Here is a 17,833-nt window from a genome sequence, read left to right as displayed (position 1 = left end):
ATTCCTCCATCTCTTTCTGTCTCTGTCTCGCTCCTGCTTACGTGCTGATTTCAAGAGGCAGCTCTTAAGGTACTCTCTCTTGCCTCTCCTTTTCTTTATTTGTTCCCCTGTGAAATTGATCCAAAAAAGGTGGAACACTTTGGCTGTAAATGTCCTCATTTTCTGACCGTTTTCTATTGAAAAGATAAACCTCGGAATGGAGAGAAAAAATAGTTAAATACCTAAATAAAGCAATACAGAGTGGACAGCAGACAGGCCGGACTGTTATTTACACCCACACACATTAGCGCCACTTTACAGAGTTTGCCAGTGAAAGCGCTACTTTATTTTTATCTTCTTTCTTTGAACAACATTGTTTTCCCAGGGTGGGTAAGTGCGCCATTCCTAAAGGGACTGCAATACCTGGTTGATGGGTAGAGTGGAAACGTTTAATATGATCGTTTTCAACTTTTTAATTATTTTAGCTTATAAAATGTGGCTCTGTGTTTGGGGATGTGGTCTTTTTTAAACCAAACTGCATACATTTTAAAAGGATATAGGCAAGGACATTGAAAGGGGTCCCTTCCTGGTCCTGTAGCCATGTCTTGAACTTTTCAGGCAAAATCACTTAGGGGCATATCAACAACAACCGGCGATAATTATCTCTAAGCGCACTTAGTGCTAGGATAATTATCGCCGGCTAGCGTGAATTTTTATCGCTGAGATAGCGTGCTATTAGCAACGCTTATCTCAATAGCGATAAAAATCCTCACGCTAACAGGCTAACGTGAGATTATCGCTGGAAACCCAGCGATAATCTCACGTTACCTTGTTGATAGGGACAGGCAAACTTAGCCATGATATCCTCCTTCCATAGGATATCATGGCTAAGTCTGAAAAATACCAGACGTAAAAAAGCAGCGTTAACCGCGGTTAGCGCTGCTTTTTTTGTCTCTAACAGGGTTAGCGACATTCTTGATAATAGGAGAAATGTCGCTTAGCGACATTTCTCCTATTATTTTACTCTGGAACGCCCCCTTTGCATCTCATTAGAGATGCAAGGGAAAGCGTAGAATAAAAGGGTGCTAACATGCAAATTTGCATGTTAGCACCCTGTTGTTGATAGGGCGCTAGTTTTATCTCTCCTTTTTTGGCTTTTAAAGCCAAAAAAGCAGAGATAAAGCCCTTGTTGATATGCCCCCAACTGATTTCTGAATAATGAGTTTAAAACCGTTAAGGTAACCATGTTTTTTTCTGATTACAGTTCACATGCTTTGCTTATTCTTGCATTCCCTATGAGTGTTTGCTTTTTCCAGGGTGTTATTCATTTTTTTCAGGCAGCATTTTACTGTTGTCTAGTGCATAATTTGAATTTAGTCGCAGCACAATTCAGTTGTGCTGAAGGCAGTGCGAGTTTCTCTCAGTGGGGCAGTATGGTGTTCAGTGTGGGAGAGAATGTGGCACTCTGGCCAGAGCTGCTGAATTTGGAACTGGAGAACCATGTTCAGACCTTCATGACCAGTTCACCATACCACTCCTGACCAAGCTTATTCCGATGCTACACCTTAGAAGGCCCAATAGACCTTAGAAGCCCAGGTGTCTTAGCACCCGCAGGTGGACCTGTCCACCACAATCCATACTGCAGTTCACTTCCAGTCTTACGGGCAGGCATATGAAGAAGCACATCCTAGATCGACAGTGAATCTGTCACTGAGGTCACAAGACCCTTGAGGCCAGTCCACCTCACCCATTGGTACCTCCATTGGCCTTTCTCCAGCACTAGCAGTGCAACTTGCCAGGGGTTGGCAATGTAGGATTTGCATGCACACCAAACTTAGGGGGTGATTATAATGGCAGTGGGACCGCCACGTCACCCCGTCGGTGGCGGTCCCACCTCCATTGGTGACTGCATCACAGCCCGCCATATTACAATGGCGGGTGGTTACCTGGCGGTCGGAAAGACCAACCACCACGCACCCAACGGGCTTCTTGAGCCCGCCGGTGTGGTGGAGGGGCTCGTGGTTCCTACAATGCTGGTGGTGCCTACCATGCACCGCAGCAGGGATTACGATGTCCCTTACCCGCCAGCTTATCAATGGCGGTTCAACTGCCATGGAAATGCTGGCGAAAGGGACATTGGGGGCCCGTAGCAGGCCCCATTACCCCTGGCCCCCAGACATGGGTCCTGGGGGGCTTCTATGATGCCCCACAACATATCACTGCACCATGTGGCAGGCACCGATCTATTTAACATGTTCCTTTTTTTTTTACTTTGCGGCGAATGATGCAGCCAGCAGCACCTGCTGCAATGTAAAAGATAGGCACTGCGAACACCGTAGTGGCAGTCGCATTGTAATGCCTATCGTGGGGCCTCCACCTTGAAGGCCAGCGGTCCCATTCCCTGATTCGATGGCGGTGGTACTGAAGTCTGCCATCGTAGTCAGCCCCTAAGTTTGCATTTTATGAATATGATTCAGCGGGAAATAAATTGATGTTTGCAATTTAATTGACTTTGGTTGGCCTCTTATCTATGAGATTTCCCTGTTGAATGTGCCTTTACATTATACATTTTCGGTTGTATGAATTGATTGCATACTACACTCTCCTACAGGTATTAATTTGAGTGTCATTAGGAGTGTCTGGGACCAATTGTTTTCTTAGGAATTGTTTTCTTTACTAACCTTTGCAAAGGGCCCTAAACTTCACAGCAACACAAGTCACATTTCTTTTAGTAATTTGGGATCCGTTTGAGCTACAAAATTGTTTTGGAGGAAATCGTTAGATTATGCAGCAGATGATGTATTATGTGGCAAATATGATATACTTCTAAAAGGAGGAGGAACCAAGAGCTTTTTTAATGAGGTCCTGCACCATGCTCCGAGGAGTATAGACCAAAACCAAGGGGTGCAGTTCCTCTGGGGGGGGAAAAGAGGGGGGGGAAGAGCGGTTAGTCTCTATATAATGCCCTCACACACCTAGCAAGGTGTCATGCTTCATCATAGGGCTGTGCTCCTCGTCGGGCCGGCGCTGCAATGCCCGACGGGCTCCCGCGAAGGGGCTCTTTATCGGAGTTCTTTTTAAGAGACAGCCGTATGGGTGCGTGGGGGTCAGTGCAACAAGTGTAGTGAGTGGTGGTGTAGTGAGTTAAAATAGGTGTGGTATTACCAGGCAATGTGTCAATTTATTCTGATGGTATACCAGCCTAAGTAAAAATATAAGTGATCCCAAAGGGATTATGATGGTCCCTAGGGAACTCAAACGGTCAACATGTTTCTTGCTCTATGCCCAAAGGGTCGGTGGCAATTCATCAGGACCATTGTGAGAAAGTGCTCAAAGAAAATTGTGAAAACTCTACTACATAATTCGTGATGCAGAAATTATCAATACATCACCATGCAATCCAATGGGGTCCCTAAGGAAGTGGACCCGTTGTTGCAGTACCTGGAAGAAAAAGGGAGAAGGGGGGGGAAAAAAGAAGGGGGAAGGACAACACAGATGCATGAAACATGATTCACAAAAATTCGGGGCTCCTGGAGGGAACCGTGCGTATGTTGTGGCCGCCAATGGAGGTGCTCACACAGTGACCCAACCAGAGTCATCTCTATATACAAGTGTTTAAATGAACAGTGGAAAGTGCAGCTGCCTGGCGAAATTGAGAGGTGGAACACGTTGTAAAGTGCTGGCACAAAGAGTTGCCAGGTGGTGGGCATGCCTGGCGAAATTGAGAGGTGGAACACGTTGTAAAGTGCTGGCACAAAGAGTTGCCAGGTGGTGGGCATGCTTTGCGCAACTGCAAACGTGTGCCTTCGTGCACACGGAAAACAAATTAGTGCCAAGAGCAACTGGTGCGGTACACATGCTCCTAAGTGGAGGAGTAAGGCGGGGTATTTTCGTCAGGTGGACCGCCTTACAAAATTGAACACTCGTACTCATGTTGGGAAGTTTACGAGGTGACTATAGGCTGTGCAGAAAGTGCGTCGCGAAATAGATGTTGGGGGCTACACATGCTCCACCGCGAGGGGGTCAAGCGTGGAAATATGTGTCTAGGGGAATGCCCATCAAGGTGATATTCGCGCTGATGTGGGGGACAATAATCACGTCAAAAAAACTATTACGAAAGAAGATTGCCACTTGCTCGTGCGTCTATCAAACTTTACGAGAGGTACAGAATGGACTCACCCCTATTTGGGAGTTAACTTTCCGTACGGGTTCGCCTGGCGGCCAGGGAGCGCCTGCCCTTAAAAAATTATAAACAAGGAAAGTAAGTCGTACCTGGAGATTCGAAGATAGCTGTAGAAGGACCCAGGAATGGAGGCATACTTACAAAGTGTCGGCGCATTCGCTGCCGGATACCTACTGCGGCTCAGGCTTCCGTGACGCACAGCCGTGCGTGTGTGGTTAATAACGGAAGTGAGCAGACGTGGCTGCAGTGCACAACTAGTCCGCGATTAACGGCCGCCATGTTGGGAGTGAAAAAGTAACTTTATTGTTCATAGTGGGGGGAAAATGGACAGCTGGCCCAGTACGGCCGCCATGTTGGGAGTGAAAAAGTAACTTTATTGTTCATAGTGGGGGGAATGGACAGCTGGCCCAGTAAGGAATTTAAGCGTGAAAGGGAAAAGGTATATGGGGGAAATGAGTGATTATTGTATACAAGTGGTTAAGTATCCCCTGGGCAGACATCGAGATAGATTCTGTCGCTACAATGGTGGCAAAAAAGTAATTATTATAGGGGATTTATGTGTATTCTTTGCATAAGAAGCTGACAGGTCAAAAAAGGGAGGTTGGTTGGAACCGAATTACAGGCCGCCTGGCCCACCATACATGGTTGCAGAAAACCCAAAAATCGCTGTTGTTTGTCGCAATAATTAGCAGAACCCAAGTCACCGCCTTGAGTGGATATGTCCAATATAGAACTCTTGACACCAGAAGGTCATGTGTTGTTGAGAGTGGCCCACGGTATATCATCGTTGAGGCCGTTGGTATGGCTCGAGATTCTAAAAATCCACTGTTGTTCTTTGCGGAAGAGGGCTTCCTTGCTGATCGTTGGAAAGGCTTGAAGGACTGTCCATGAAAGGTCATTGGCAGTATGATTAGCTTCCAAGAAATGTGTGCACATTTTCGTGCTGATCTTTTTGCATCTGATGTTACTTCGATGTTCAGAGATCCTGATCTTTATTGGACGTGTTGTCATACCAATGTACATTAGCGCACAAGGGCACTGGATTAGATAAATGCAGTTGCGAGTATTACAATTGGTGTGGGTTCTTTGTTGCCAATTCAGAGTTTCCGAGAGGGTTACAGATTTACTTGTTTTTGTTAGATTACATGCGGTGCATTGTCCGCATGGGTAGTGTCCTGTCACCGGCGGAAGTCCCCACAGTCTTGGCTCAGCTCGAGGCGCTGGTTTTGGTCTGGTGCTGATGAGCATTGTTTTCAAATTGTTAGTTTTTTTGAAAGCAAAACGTGGTTTTGGGGCTTGCCAGCCTCCTACCGATAGAAGTTTCCAATGCCTTTTGATTATTTTTTGGAAGGTGTTAGATTCTGGAGTGAAGGTGCTAACACAAGTGATTAAGTCATCTTTCGTTCTTTCTGTGGATGCCAACAAGGCCTCCCTGTTGGTATTGCGCGCCCTTTTGTAGGCCATTTGCGTTAAATTTGCCGGATATTCTCTGCGGGCTAGGTGGTCAGTGAGTTCATGTGCCTGCAATTTGAAATCCTCCAGTGCACTACAATTACGACGTAATCTGAGGTATTGCCCGTAAGGCAGGTTCTGTCGTAAAGCCTTGGGGTGAAAACTGCTAAAGAGAAGTGGACTATGGCTGTCAGTTGGCTTTTTATAAGTTTTGGTGGTCAACCCCGTAGTGCTTTTTTGAATAAGCAAATCCAAAAACGGCAGTTCAAGTATGGAGGAGCTAGCTGTGAAACGCAAGTAAGGGTTAAGGGAATTGACCCATGTTACAAAGGAAGGGATGGAGTTTGGATCCCCTTTCCAAAAAATCAGTATATCGTCAATATACCTCCGCCAAAGGGTGATGTTACCCTGGTAGATGTTATTCTCACAAAGGATGTGGTTGGCCTCAAAATGAGCCATGTAGAGGCATGCCAGGCTGGGAGCAAAGGTGCTCCCCATCGAAGTGCCCTGGACTTGATGGTACATCCGATCTTCGAATTGGAAATAGTTTTTGGTTAGGGCAATCTCTGCACACTCCATAATAAAGGAGACTGGGGTGGGTGAGTTCCATGTTTGTGCTCGTAGTACCTCTTCCACCACATCCAAGGTGGCCCTGTAAGAGGGCCACCTTGGATGTGGTGGAAGAGGTACTACGAGCACATGGGTCAATTCCCTTAACCCTTACTTGCGTTTCACAGCTAGCTCCTCCATACTTGAACTGCCGTTTTTGGATTTGCTTATTCAAAAAAGCACTACGGGGTTGACCACCAAAACTTATAAAAAGCCAACTGACAGCCATAGTCCACTTCTCTTTAGCAGTTTTCACCCCAAGGCTTTACGACAGAACCTGCCTTACGGGCAATACCTCAGATTACGTCGTAATTGTAGTGCACTGGAGGATTTCAAATTGCAGGCACATGAACTCACTGACCACCTAGCCCGCAGAGAATATCCGGCAAATTTAACGCAAATGGCCTACAAAAGGGCGCGCAATACCAACAGGGAGGCCTTGTTGGCATCCACAGAAAGAACGAAAGATGACTTAATCACTTGTGTTAGCACCTTCACTCCAGAATCTAACACCTTCCAAAAAATAATCAAAAGGCATTGGAAACTTCTATCGGTAGGAGGCTGGCAAGCCCCAAAACCACGTTTTGCTTTCAAAAAAACTAACAATTTGAAAACAATGCTCATCAGCACCAGACCAAAACCAGCGCCTCGAGCTGAGCCAAGACTGTGGGGACTTCCGCCGGTGACAGGACACTACCCATGCGGACAATGCACCGCATGTAATCTAACAAAAACAAGTAAATCTGTAACCCTCTCGGAAACTCTGAATTGGCAACAAAGAACCCACACCAATTGTAATACTCGCAACTGCATTTATCTAATCCAGTGCCCTTGTGCGCTAATGTACATTGGTATGACAACACGTCCAATAAAGATCAGGATCTCTGAACATCGAAGTAACATCAGATGCAAAAAGATCAGCACGAAAATGTGCACACATTTCTTGGAAGCTAATCATACTGCCAATGACCTTTCATGGACAGTCCTTCAAGCCTTTCCAACGATCAGCAAGGAAGCCCTCTTCCGCAAAGAACAACAGTGGATTTTTAGAATCTCGAGCCATACCAACGGCCTCAACGATGATATACCGTGGGCCACTCTCAACAACACATGACCTTCTGGTGTCAAGAGTTCTATATTGGACATATCCACTCAAGGCGGTGACTTGGGTTCTGCTAATTATTGCGACAAACAACAGCGATTTTTGGGTTTTCTGCAACCATGTATGGTGGGCCAGGCGGCCTGTAATTCGGTTCCAACCAACCTCCCTTTTTTGACCTGTCAGCTTCTTATGCAAAGAATACACATAAATCCCCTATAATAATTACTTTTTTGCCACCATTGTAGCGACAGAATCTATCTCGATGTCTGCCCAGGGGATACTTAACCACTTGTATACAATAATCACTCATTTCCCCCATATACCTTTTCCCTTTCACGCTTAAATTCCTTACTGGGCCAGCTGTCCATTCCCCCCACTATGAACAATAAAGTTACTTTTTCACTCCCAACATGGCGGCCGTACTGGGCCAGCTGTCCATTTTCCCCCCACTATGAACAATAAAGTTACTTTTTCACTCCCAACATGGCGGCCGTTAATCGCGGACTAGTTGTGCACTGCAGCCACGTCTGCTCACTTCCGTTATTAACCACACACGCACGGCTGTGCGTCACGGAAGCCTGAGCCGCAGTAGGTATCCGGCAGCGAATGCGCCGACACTTTGTAAGTATGCCTCCATTCCTGGGTCCTTCTACAGCTATCTTCGAATCTCCAGGTACGACTTACTTTCCTTGTTTATAATTTTTTAAGGGCAGGCGCTCCCTGGCCGCCAGGCGAACCCGTACGGAAAGTTAACTCCCAAATAGGGGTGAGTCCATTCTGTACCTCTCGTAAAGTTTGATAGACGCACGAGCAAGTGGCAATCTTCTTTCGTAATAGTTTTTTTGACGTGATTATTGTCCCCCACATCAGCGCGAATATCACCTTGATGGGCATTCCCCTAGACACATATTTCCACGCTTGACCCCCTCGCGGTGGAGCATGTGTAGCCCCCAACATCTATTTCGCGACGCACTTTCTGCACAGCCTATAGTCACCTCGTAAACTTCCCAACATGAGTACGAGTGTTCAATTTTGTAAGGCGGTCCACCTGACGAAAATACCCCGCCTTACTCCTCCACTTAGGAGCATGTGTACCGCACCAGTTGCTCTTGGCACTAATTTGTTTTCCGTGTGCACGAAGGCACACGTTTGCAGTTGCGCAAAGCATGCCCACCACCTGGCAACTCTTTGTGCCAGCACTTTACAACGTGTTCCACCTCTCAATTTCGCCAGGCATGCCCACCACCTGGCAACTCTTTGTGCCAGCACTTTACAACGTGTTCCACCTCTCAATTTCGCCAGGCAGCTGCACTTTCCACTGTTCATTTAAACACTTGTATATAGAGATGACTCTGGTTGGGTCACTGTGTGAGCACCTCCATTGGCGGCCACAACATACGCACGGTTCCCTCCAGGAGCCCCGAATTTTTGTGAATCATGTTTCATGCATCTGTGTTGTCCTTCCCCCTTCTTTTTTCCCCCCCCTTCTCCCTTTTTCTTCCAGGTACTGCAACAACGGGTCCACTTCCTTAGGGACCCCATTGGATTGCATGGTGATGTATTGATAATTTCTGCATCACGAATTATGTAGTAGAGTTTTCACAATTTTCTTTGAGCACTTTCTCACAATGGTCCTGATGAATTGCCACCGACCCTTTGGGCATAGAGCAAGAAACATGTTGACCGTTTGAGTTCCCTAGGGACCATCATAATCCCTTTGGGATCACTTATATTTTTACTTAGGCTGGTATACCATCAGAATAAATTGACACATTGCCTGGTAATACCACACCTATTTTAACTCACTACACCACCACTCACTACACTTGTTGCACTGACCCCCACGCACCCATACGGCTGTCTCTTAAAAAGAACTCCGATAAAGAGCCCCTTCGCGGGAGCCCGTCGGGCATTGCAGCGCCGGCCCGACGAGGAGCACAGCCCTATGATGAAGCATGACACCTTGCTAGGTGTGTGAGGGCATTATATAGAGACTAACCGCTCTTCCCCCCCCTCTTTTCCCCCCCCAGAGGAACTGCACCCCTTGGTTTTGGCAAATATGATATAGCCATAGTTAAGTGGAAAACATTTTTCCACTTAATTTTGCCCCAACATTGTAGTTGATCAATTTGTAAGTTCCCCAAACCCAAAAGTCGAGTTTGGGCACAATTTGCATTTTAAAAGCAGCCCTATAACACAGGGCTACTTTTAAACTGACCTCAGGCTTCAGCAGTGCACACATGCAAGCGCAGAAAGGGCTGCTGGCTTCTAAACTGTCATGCCTTATTATATTCTAGGGACTTAAAAGTAGTTCTAATCCCCCTGCCCTATTATGTACTAGGGCCTTATAGGAGAGGTCATGCCAATCATAGGGGTACCCTAACCCATAGTGCACCCTAGTGTATGTAGGTGTTTTCACTGTATTTTTAAGTGCCTCTTTCAGAATAGCACTGGCTGTTTAGGCAGAGGCCAGGGTCAGTCAGTCAGGCACCACCAGTACCAGTCAGCAAAAAGTTGGGGAGTGCCTAGGGCGGCTTTGCAACACTAGAGAAACACAAACTCAGAATGTAAAACATTACACCATGGTTGGGGGGTTCTCTTCAATAATCAGAATTGATTTCTATCCTAATGAACCAATTTTCCAACATTAGGATAGGGAAAGACTGGGGAAAAATCATAACGTTCTAATCTATACATTGAAGTTTTTATGCAGCTCTTTGATGACGGTTAATAGCTCACTGTTCAATGTTAGGATTTTAACTTATAAACTTCAAATACCAAAAGAATATCTCAGACAAAAGCAGTAACTCACTGACCTTTTGAATTAAAACTTTCACTAGACAAGCCTTCGATCTCTCTCAAAAAAAGAACATTAATCACCAAAGTTATCTTCACATTTTTATTGTTGCCTGAAAATTGTTGGAGACCAGGAATGCAGCAGCAGGTACCTTTCAAATCATAATGCACTTTCAAACACGACGCCCCCACCCTAAGTCAGCGGCCTTTGTTTGCTTTGTGCATTAAGATGCAAGATTCATATATATGTTTTTTTTTAAAACATTTGGTCTCATTACTATATGAATGTAAATAACAATAAAGCATACATGCAAACTGTGACTACATGCCTGCTTTTCTCAATATTTCACTTCGAAAGTATGCAATTGTATTTGTTTAACGGGCGGTGATTTGTATAGGGTCACTGGAAAGTGCACAAGGTTGTCCCTGTCCCCCCCAGAATTTTAGTGTCTCCTACCCCCCTGCAGGCTGCCTTCACCTGGAGATATGACTGCCAGCAGCTGAGGGTGTCAGTACGTTTGAAAGTTAATAAAGTACTTCGATCTATTCCTGAGTGGCTACTTACTTCACCCCCTTAACGATCAAAGTCCGGTAGCTACAAATCATAGAGATTTGTGACATGTACAGCTGATACAGCTGATATTTCTAAGAAGCGCTATCTTGTTGCTTGATTTGGGGGTGCGTTTTCCCTAAAAGTGAACAGTACAATGACTCTAAAAATAAGACTCTTTGTACACAAAAAAAATAAAAAGGGAATAAGAAACAAAACTTTGAATCAAAGGCGAAAACAAATCATTCGCTTAAACGCCAGATGATATCCCGGCAGCTTAGTTTCCTTATCGCTAGGCAGCCGTTAGCCTTTTGGTTTGAAGGTTGCTTATTCCTTTTTTGTTTCCATGACTTTGCCCTAGTCTCTGAGGGTAGCAGAATTAACCCATTCTGTCCCGCACCACGCACGGTCCACTGTCAGTGGTGACGTAGAACGTAGCGTGTTGGCGTCACAAAGCAACCAAAGCAGTGGTTACGGTACGCTAGTGTAGTGTGTAGTTCCTGGGTGTGAGGGGAAGAGGATGTCGCCGCGCGGCCTCCCCACGCTGTTGCTGCTGCTGCTTTTAGGGTTGGGCTCCGCTCTGGGCCACAGTGACAGCTTCAATGGTGGCAAGAAGCTCCGGATGCACTACACAGGAGGCCCCCTCCTACGCTTCCAGATCTGGTAAGTGCTGGCTTTTATAGATGAGTGCCCATATGTTTTCACTGTTACCGCTCCAGTGTCTCACCCAAGTACCTCCCATGTATTCTTCATGTCCACCCGGGCCCCTCCACTCTTCGCACGGTAGTTCCGCCCAGCAGGTGTTTCCCGTATTATTGGTAGGGGTGTAAAAAATTACACTTTGTATGTGATATGTGTTAATTTAACCTAGTGAATAATTTGGAAAATTACCCTGGTTGTAGCTCGTGTAAACTACTATTTAAATAGTCGAACCCGTGGGAAACCCCTCTCATTACACACACTTGAACCCGTGTTACAGGATTTTTCCCTTTCATAGGGGCATGCCCTTTTTGAGTCATTATTTCACCCTGCCTGTTGTAATGTACTTAGTTTTTTTTTTTTTTTTTTTGCTTAGTCATCGCCCCTACCTTCTATCACGAGGTGATTACGCAAATAAAATGCTTCATTTGCATAACCACTCAAATCCGTATACTATTTTACATAACGTCCACGCTTGGGGAAAAGTTGACGAGCACATTATCGTCTGTAGGAGTATAGCGTTCCCAATCCGCAAATACGCCTTACAACTCATAAGGGTTATGGGGTGCTACATGAATCTAGCCCCAATACATCGTGGCAACCGGCTATTTTCTTTCAAGTGCTGCTTTTTGTCATCTTTGATGCTTGGTCTTATTGTGTTATATTTAAAGAGAAGTTATGATGCCTTTTCAACTGTTTTTAGTATTTTTCTTCTTAACCCTGTTTACTTTCCACACAGAAAGGGAAATAAGCCCACTGACACGATTATGCATGCGGGTCAGTGCAGGAGAAGGGTCTGTCTCTATTTTCTCCATGTCACATTGTTTACAGATGTTGCCTCTCTGGGTTTCTGGTTTAAGCTTTGCCATAATCAGTCAATCAATCAGTGCATTTGTAAAGCGCGCTATTCACCCGGGAGGGTCTCAAGGCGCTGGGGGAGAGGGTTACGTCACTGCTCGAACAGCCAGGTCATGAGTTGCTTCATGAAGGATAGGTGGTCCTGGGTCAGCCGAAGGTGGATGGGGAGGGAGTTCCAAGATTTGGCTGCAAGGTAGGAGAAGGATCTTCCTCCAGCGGTGGCTCGGCGGATGCGTGGTAAGGAGGCGAGGGCGTGGCTGGTTGATTGTAGCTGGCGGGTGGGCGTGTAGAAGGTCAGGCGGCCATTGAGGTACTTTGGGCCCAGGTCGTGGAGAGCCTTGTGGGCGAGGAGCCTGAACGTGATTCTCTTGCTGATGGGGAGCCAGTGCAGTTCTCTCAGGTGGCCGGAGATGTGGCTGTGCCGTGGGATGTTCAGGATGAGTCATGCGGAGACGTTCTGGATGCGTTGGAGTCTTTTTTTGAAGTTTGGCTGTGGTTCCGGCGTAGAGGGTGTTCCCGTAGTCCAGTCGGCTGGTGACGAGTGCCTGGGTGACGGTCTTCCTGGTTTCGGTGGGGGTCCATCGGAAGATCTTGCGGAGCATGCGCAGGGTGTTGAAGCATGATGAGGAGATGGCGTTGACTTGTCTGGTCATCGAGAGGGAGGAGTCCAGGATGGAGCCGAGGTTGCGTGCATGGTCCGTAGGTATGGGGGTGGTGCCCAGGGCAGGGGGCCACCAGGAGTCGTCCCAGGCGGAGGGCGATGATCCCAGGATGAGGACTTCCGTCTTGTCTTGAGTTCAGTTTCAGGCGGCTGTTCTTCATCCACTCGGCGACGTCTTTCATCCCCTCGTGTAGGCTAGCTCTGGCGGTGGCGGGGTCGTTGGTGAGGCAGAGGATCAGCTGGGTATCATCGGCGTAGGAGATGATGTTGAGGTTGTGTTGGCGTGCGATGTCTGCGAGGGGGCTCATGTAGACGTTGAAGAGGGTTGGGCTGAGTGATGATCCTTGTGGTACGCCGCAGATGACTTCGGTGGCTTCGGATCTGAACGCGGGGAGGTGGACTCTCTGGGTTCTTCCGGCGAGGAATGAGATGATCCACTCTAGTGCCTTCTCTTGGATTCCGATGTTGCTGAGGCGTTGCACTAGGGTGCGGTGGCAGACAGTGTCGAACGCTGCGGCGAGGTCCAGGAGGATGAGGGCCGCTGTTTCCCCGTTGTCGAGCAGGGATCTGATCTAATGTCATCGGTGGCTGCGATCAGGGCGGTCTCGGTGCTGTGGTTGGCTCGGAAACCGGACTGTGAGGGGTCGAGGGATCCGTTCGTCTCGAGGAAGGTGGCGAGCTGTCTGTTGACGGTCTTCTCGATGACTTTGGCCGGAAAGGGGAGGAGCGAGATGGGGCGGAAGTTCTTCAGGTCGGTGGGGTCCGCTGTGGGTTTCTTCAAGAGGGCGCTGAGCTCGGCGTGCTTCCAGCTCTCCGGGAAGGTGGCGGTGAGGAAGGAGGCGTTGATGATGTCCCGGAGATGGGGTGCGATGATGGCGTCGGCCTTGTTGCAGGGGTCGGTGGGGGATCCGGAGTGGATGGAGTTCATTGTGCGGGTGGTGTCGTCGGTGCTGACCGGGGTCCAGTTGCAGAGGGTGGTGGTGGCGGGCGTTGGTTCAGTGGTTGGGTGCGTGGTCTGTGCGCCGAAGCTGTTGTGTATGTCGGCGATCTTGCGGTGGAAGAAGGCGCGGCGAGTGAGTCGCAGAGGTCTTGCGAGGGGGGGGATGTCGTTTCCGGCGCTGGGGTTGGAGAACTCTTTGACGATGCTGAAGAGTTCCTTGCTGTCGTGGGCGCTGTTGTCCAGTCGTTCTTTGAGTGCTTTCTTCTTGGTGGCGCGGATCAGCTGGTGGTGCTTGCGGGTGGCGTGCTTGAGGGCGGTCCTGTTGTCTGTGGTCTGGTTGTGGCGCCAGGCCTTCTCGATGGTGCGGCAGTTCTTCTTGGAGTCCTTGAGTTCGTTGGTGAACCAGGGGGTTTTCTTGCAGCCGAGTCTGCTGGAAGGGTTCTTTAGTGGTGCGAGGTCATCGGCGCAGGCGGTCAGCCACTGTGTGAGGTTGCTGGCTGCTTCGTTGGGGTCCGTTGTGCTGGTGGGAGGGTTCAGGTCGAGGGAGGCGGTGAGCTGCTCGGCGGTGATCTTGCTCCAGCTCCTGCGAGAAATCTGTTGCGGGTGGTGGTGGGTCGTCGTTCTTCTGAAGCTGAAGTGGACGCAGCTGTGGTCAGTCCAATGAAGTCCAGTGGCGTGGCTGAAGGAGATGTGCTTGCTGGAAGAGAAGACCGGGTCAAGCGTGTGGCCGGCGTAGTGGGTCGGGGTGTTCACAAGTTGCTTGAGTCCGAGGTTGTCCAGCAGGGTGTTGGTGTTGTTGTCATTGTTGTTCTCCAGGTGGAAGTTGAGGTCCCCTAGGAGGATGTAGTCAGCGGAGGGGAGGGCGTGTGGGCTGATATTGCGTGCGAGGTCCCGGGAGTCTGTAGATGAGGGTCGTCTTGGGGTCGGTGTGTATCTGGACGTGGAGGTGTTCGGCGGCGGTGAAGGTGTTGTCGGAGTTGGTCGAGATGCGGATGGTGTTTTTGTGTACGATGGCGATGCCTCCTCCCATCTGGTTGACGCAGTCCCTTCGGGTGATCTTGTATCCGTCCGGGATGGCGATGGCGATGTCGGGCGCTGAGGAGGCGTTCATTCAGGTTTCCGTGAGGAAGGCGACATCTGGAGATGTGGTGTCGATCAGGTTCCCGAGTTCGATGGCGTGCCTGTGGACGGAGCGGGTGTTGAGCAGGATGCACTTCAGGTGGTTGTTGCTGTGGCTCGGTTTGGTGGGAGCGGTGCAGGTCCGGAGGCTGGAGAATTTGCAGGCATTGCAGGTGAAGGGTCCGTGGGTGCGTTTCAGGGTGGCTCGGTAACAGGCGGGGTTTCGGCCGGCGGTGAGTGCGATGAGAGTGGTGGAGTCGTAAGTCCGTCGTGTGGGCTGGCCTCCTCGGGGGCCAGGGGTCCTGGCGCTGGGCGCGGTCCTGGTGCTGACGGGCTTGCCTTTGGCGCGCCTTCGGCGCACAATCGGCGCGCCCGCTGCGTGTCTGCTCGGTCGCCATTTAAGGCTAAGTGGGAGGGAGGAGCAGCTGGGAGGCGGGAGCGGGGAGGACATGGAGAAAAAGGGGGCGTGGCCGCGAGATCACGGTGGCGGGGAGCGGGGCTAACCAGGGGAAACAGGCAATACGGGATACAATGCACAAAAATTCCAATGATACAGCAGGGGAAAACAGTGAGGCAGTACCAGCAAGACGAGCTAGGGAAACCAGGCAGGCGGCAGATCGTGACTGTGAGCAGCAGCGAGGGGCACACACACAGCTGGGGGGCCGTGCACAGCGGGGGTGTCCTGAGAGCAGGTTTTTACATAATACATTTGTACACTAAAACCTATTTGAATCAAAATAAAGGGTTTGGAAGTACTTAAACTGAGTGACTAGCTCCTCCCCATCGTTTACTTTGTTGCGATACACTCAGTGGTCGAAGTGGGGGGAAAAAAGTAGGGGAACTGTGGGCAGAGAATCAGAGGGCGGGAATAACACATGGATTGGGTCAGTGGGTGGAGTCACAGGTGTGGCAGAAAGAGCAAAATATCCCAATTTATAGTATTTGTTTATCATTTCACTAACCGGTTACAGCTTATTACATTATTTAATTTAACCAATGGATACACATGTTTAATATGAGTTATTTAAGGGGAAACAACAGTTCCTGTGGACTCATAAAAAATGATTCAAGCAATATAATTTGCACAATCGCAATACAAAGAGGGTAGAATAGTGTCAGAGGGCAAGGAACCACCACCCTGTCACTTACGATTAGGTTCCATTTTTCACTTTGGGACACAGTGCACAAATATCTGTTCTATTGTAAATTTAAACAATGTATAAAATAAGTCTGTTGTGTTTATAAAACAAGTCATAATTGTACAAATGTGTTGGTGGTTCCTTGCCCTCTGACATTATTCTACCCTTTTTATTGCGATTGTGCAAATTATATTGCTTGAATCATTTTTTATGAGTCCACAGGAACCGTTGTTTCCCCTTATATAACCATTACCCTGGTTCCGTTAGTGAGCAGGGTTCCCCTGTCCTTTCTCTTTTGACCTTTGAGCGGTGGCTGCACCGCGAGGGAATTATCCATTAACCAGAATCTTCCTTCATACCCTATACACAATAGGGTTACATTTTTCCTGAGGTTTATAATGTCAGATGAAGAAGCTCCCCTCTACACAGAGTATTATATTGCTAAAATAACAAGTGGACCTTCCCTTTTTTTCAGCACAACCAAGTAAAAATAGCAATCCCATGCAACAATTGCTTGAGAAATTAGAAAAGTAAAAAAAAAGCACGTCAGAACCGAGCTTCATGCTCGGATGCTGACAGAATACCTGAAAGCAGGCATTATCCCACAGGGATTACAGATCGGGAACGTTCCAGGTATTTTTAGAGAAGACTCCAAGTTTAAAGGTAAATTCAGCAATATTTCTACCACCTGCTCTCGCCATTGGATGGTGTTGGGCGTGGAAACAGCATTAGAGCATGCAAAGGCTGAACTAAAAGAAATAGAAGAATTAGAGAAGGAACTTCTTGGAGGTGACGCTACTGCAGAAGCAAAGGCCCTACTAGACAAACTAAACAAAACTATTGAAGACTTTAACTCTTTTGAATTAAAGAAAAAGGCTGATAGTCTCCAAAGACATTAAAAACTTCTCAAAAGAAAGAGCATACCCATACCCGAGGGAAGATTATTATACCACCATTGGCAATCAAAACAGACAAAACACGTGGGGTAGATTCAGGAGGAACCAACCAGTTACTTTTTCTGAATCTTCTGGAGGCTCAGACGACTCCGATACACAAGCAGGCCCCAGTCGAGTTGACAATCACCCAGGTCGGCCTTTTTTAGACCGGGGAGGCAAAGCCAAAACCAAAACCTGGTATCGGCACCCAGGAGAAAGACAAACCTGCAGGAAACATTACCAATGGGGTCCCCAACCCTATTGAATGAAAACATGAATCAATTGGAGACTATCCCTATCTTTAATTTGTCACAGCATACTATGTCTTTAGCAGAAATCTCGCTCTTAAGCAAGGGCATTTCCTTTGTCATTACTGAAAGAACCAATTTCTTTACCCTCAAATCAAATTTTTTTTCAATTCTTTAGAAAAATTAGATTAAGATTGTTCTTCAGGGATAAGGAACCCATGACACAAGACTCACTGACAGGTCTTCGACCACCATCTACCTTCTACCCCACTAATGGGGATGATGCCACCGAATTATTGACCTTTGAGAAATTGGTCATACAAGGCATAGACAGAATGAAATCTATAAGGAAATTTATCCCCTATAATATCACACTACTAGAGAGACAGGCTCTTAAAGAATTAAAAAATGATGACTCCATAATACTGAAACCAGCCGATTAAAGGCGGAGGAATCGTCATACAAAATCGGAAAGATTATGAGACAGAAATCGTCAAACAAATAAGTGAGAAGAAACACTACAGGGTGCTCAACACCAATCCCCTTACAGAAATTTGAAATGC

At 47.7% G+C, this 17,833-nt stretch overlaps 1 protein-coding gene across 2 annotated transcripts in view; it reads left to right on the top strand.

Annotated features, from left to right (window-relative positions):
* Window positions 1–11,057: 11,057 nt before the first annotated feature.
* SELENOT (selenoprotein T) overlaps window positions 11,058–17,833 on the top strand; it is a 229,691-nt gene continuing 222,915 nt past the window's right edge. The window contains exon 1 of one of the 2 annotated variants that reach the window (XM_085634908.1): window positions 11,058–11,334. The gene's annotated coding sequence lies outside the window, so the exon portion shown is untranslated. The remainder of the gene's footprint in view (window positions 11,335–17,833) is intronic. The other variant, XR_014970712.1, reaches the window with a different exon arrangement.

Source organism: Triturus cristatus, chromosome 11 (assembly GCF_964204655.1).
Source record: "Triturus cristatus chromosome 11, aTriCri1.1, whole genome shotgun sequence".
In the NCBI taxonomy this organism is placed as follows: Eukaryota; Metazoa; Chordata; class Amphibia; order Caudata; family Salamandridae; genus Triturus; species Triturus cristatus.
This window is presented reverse-complemented; position numbering and strand designations above follow the sequence as displayed.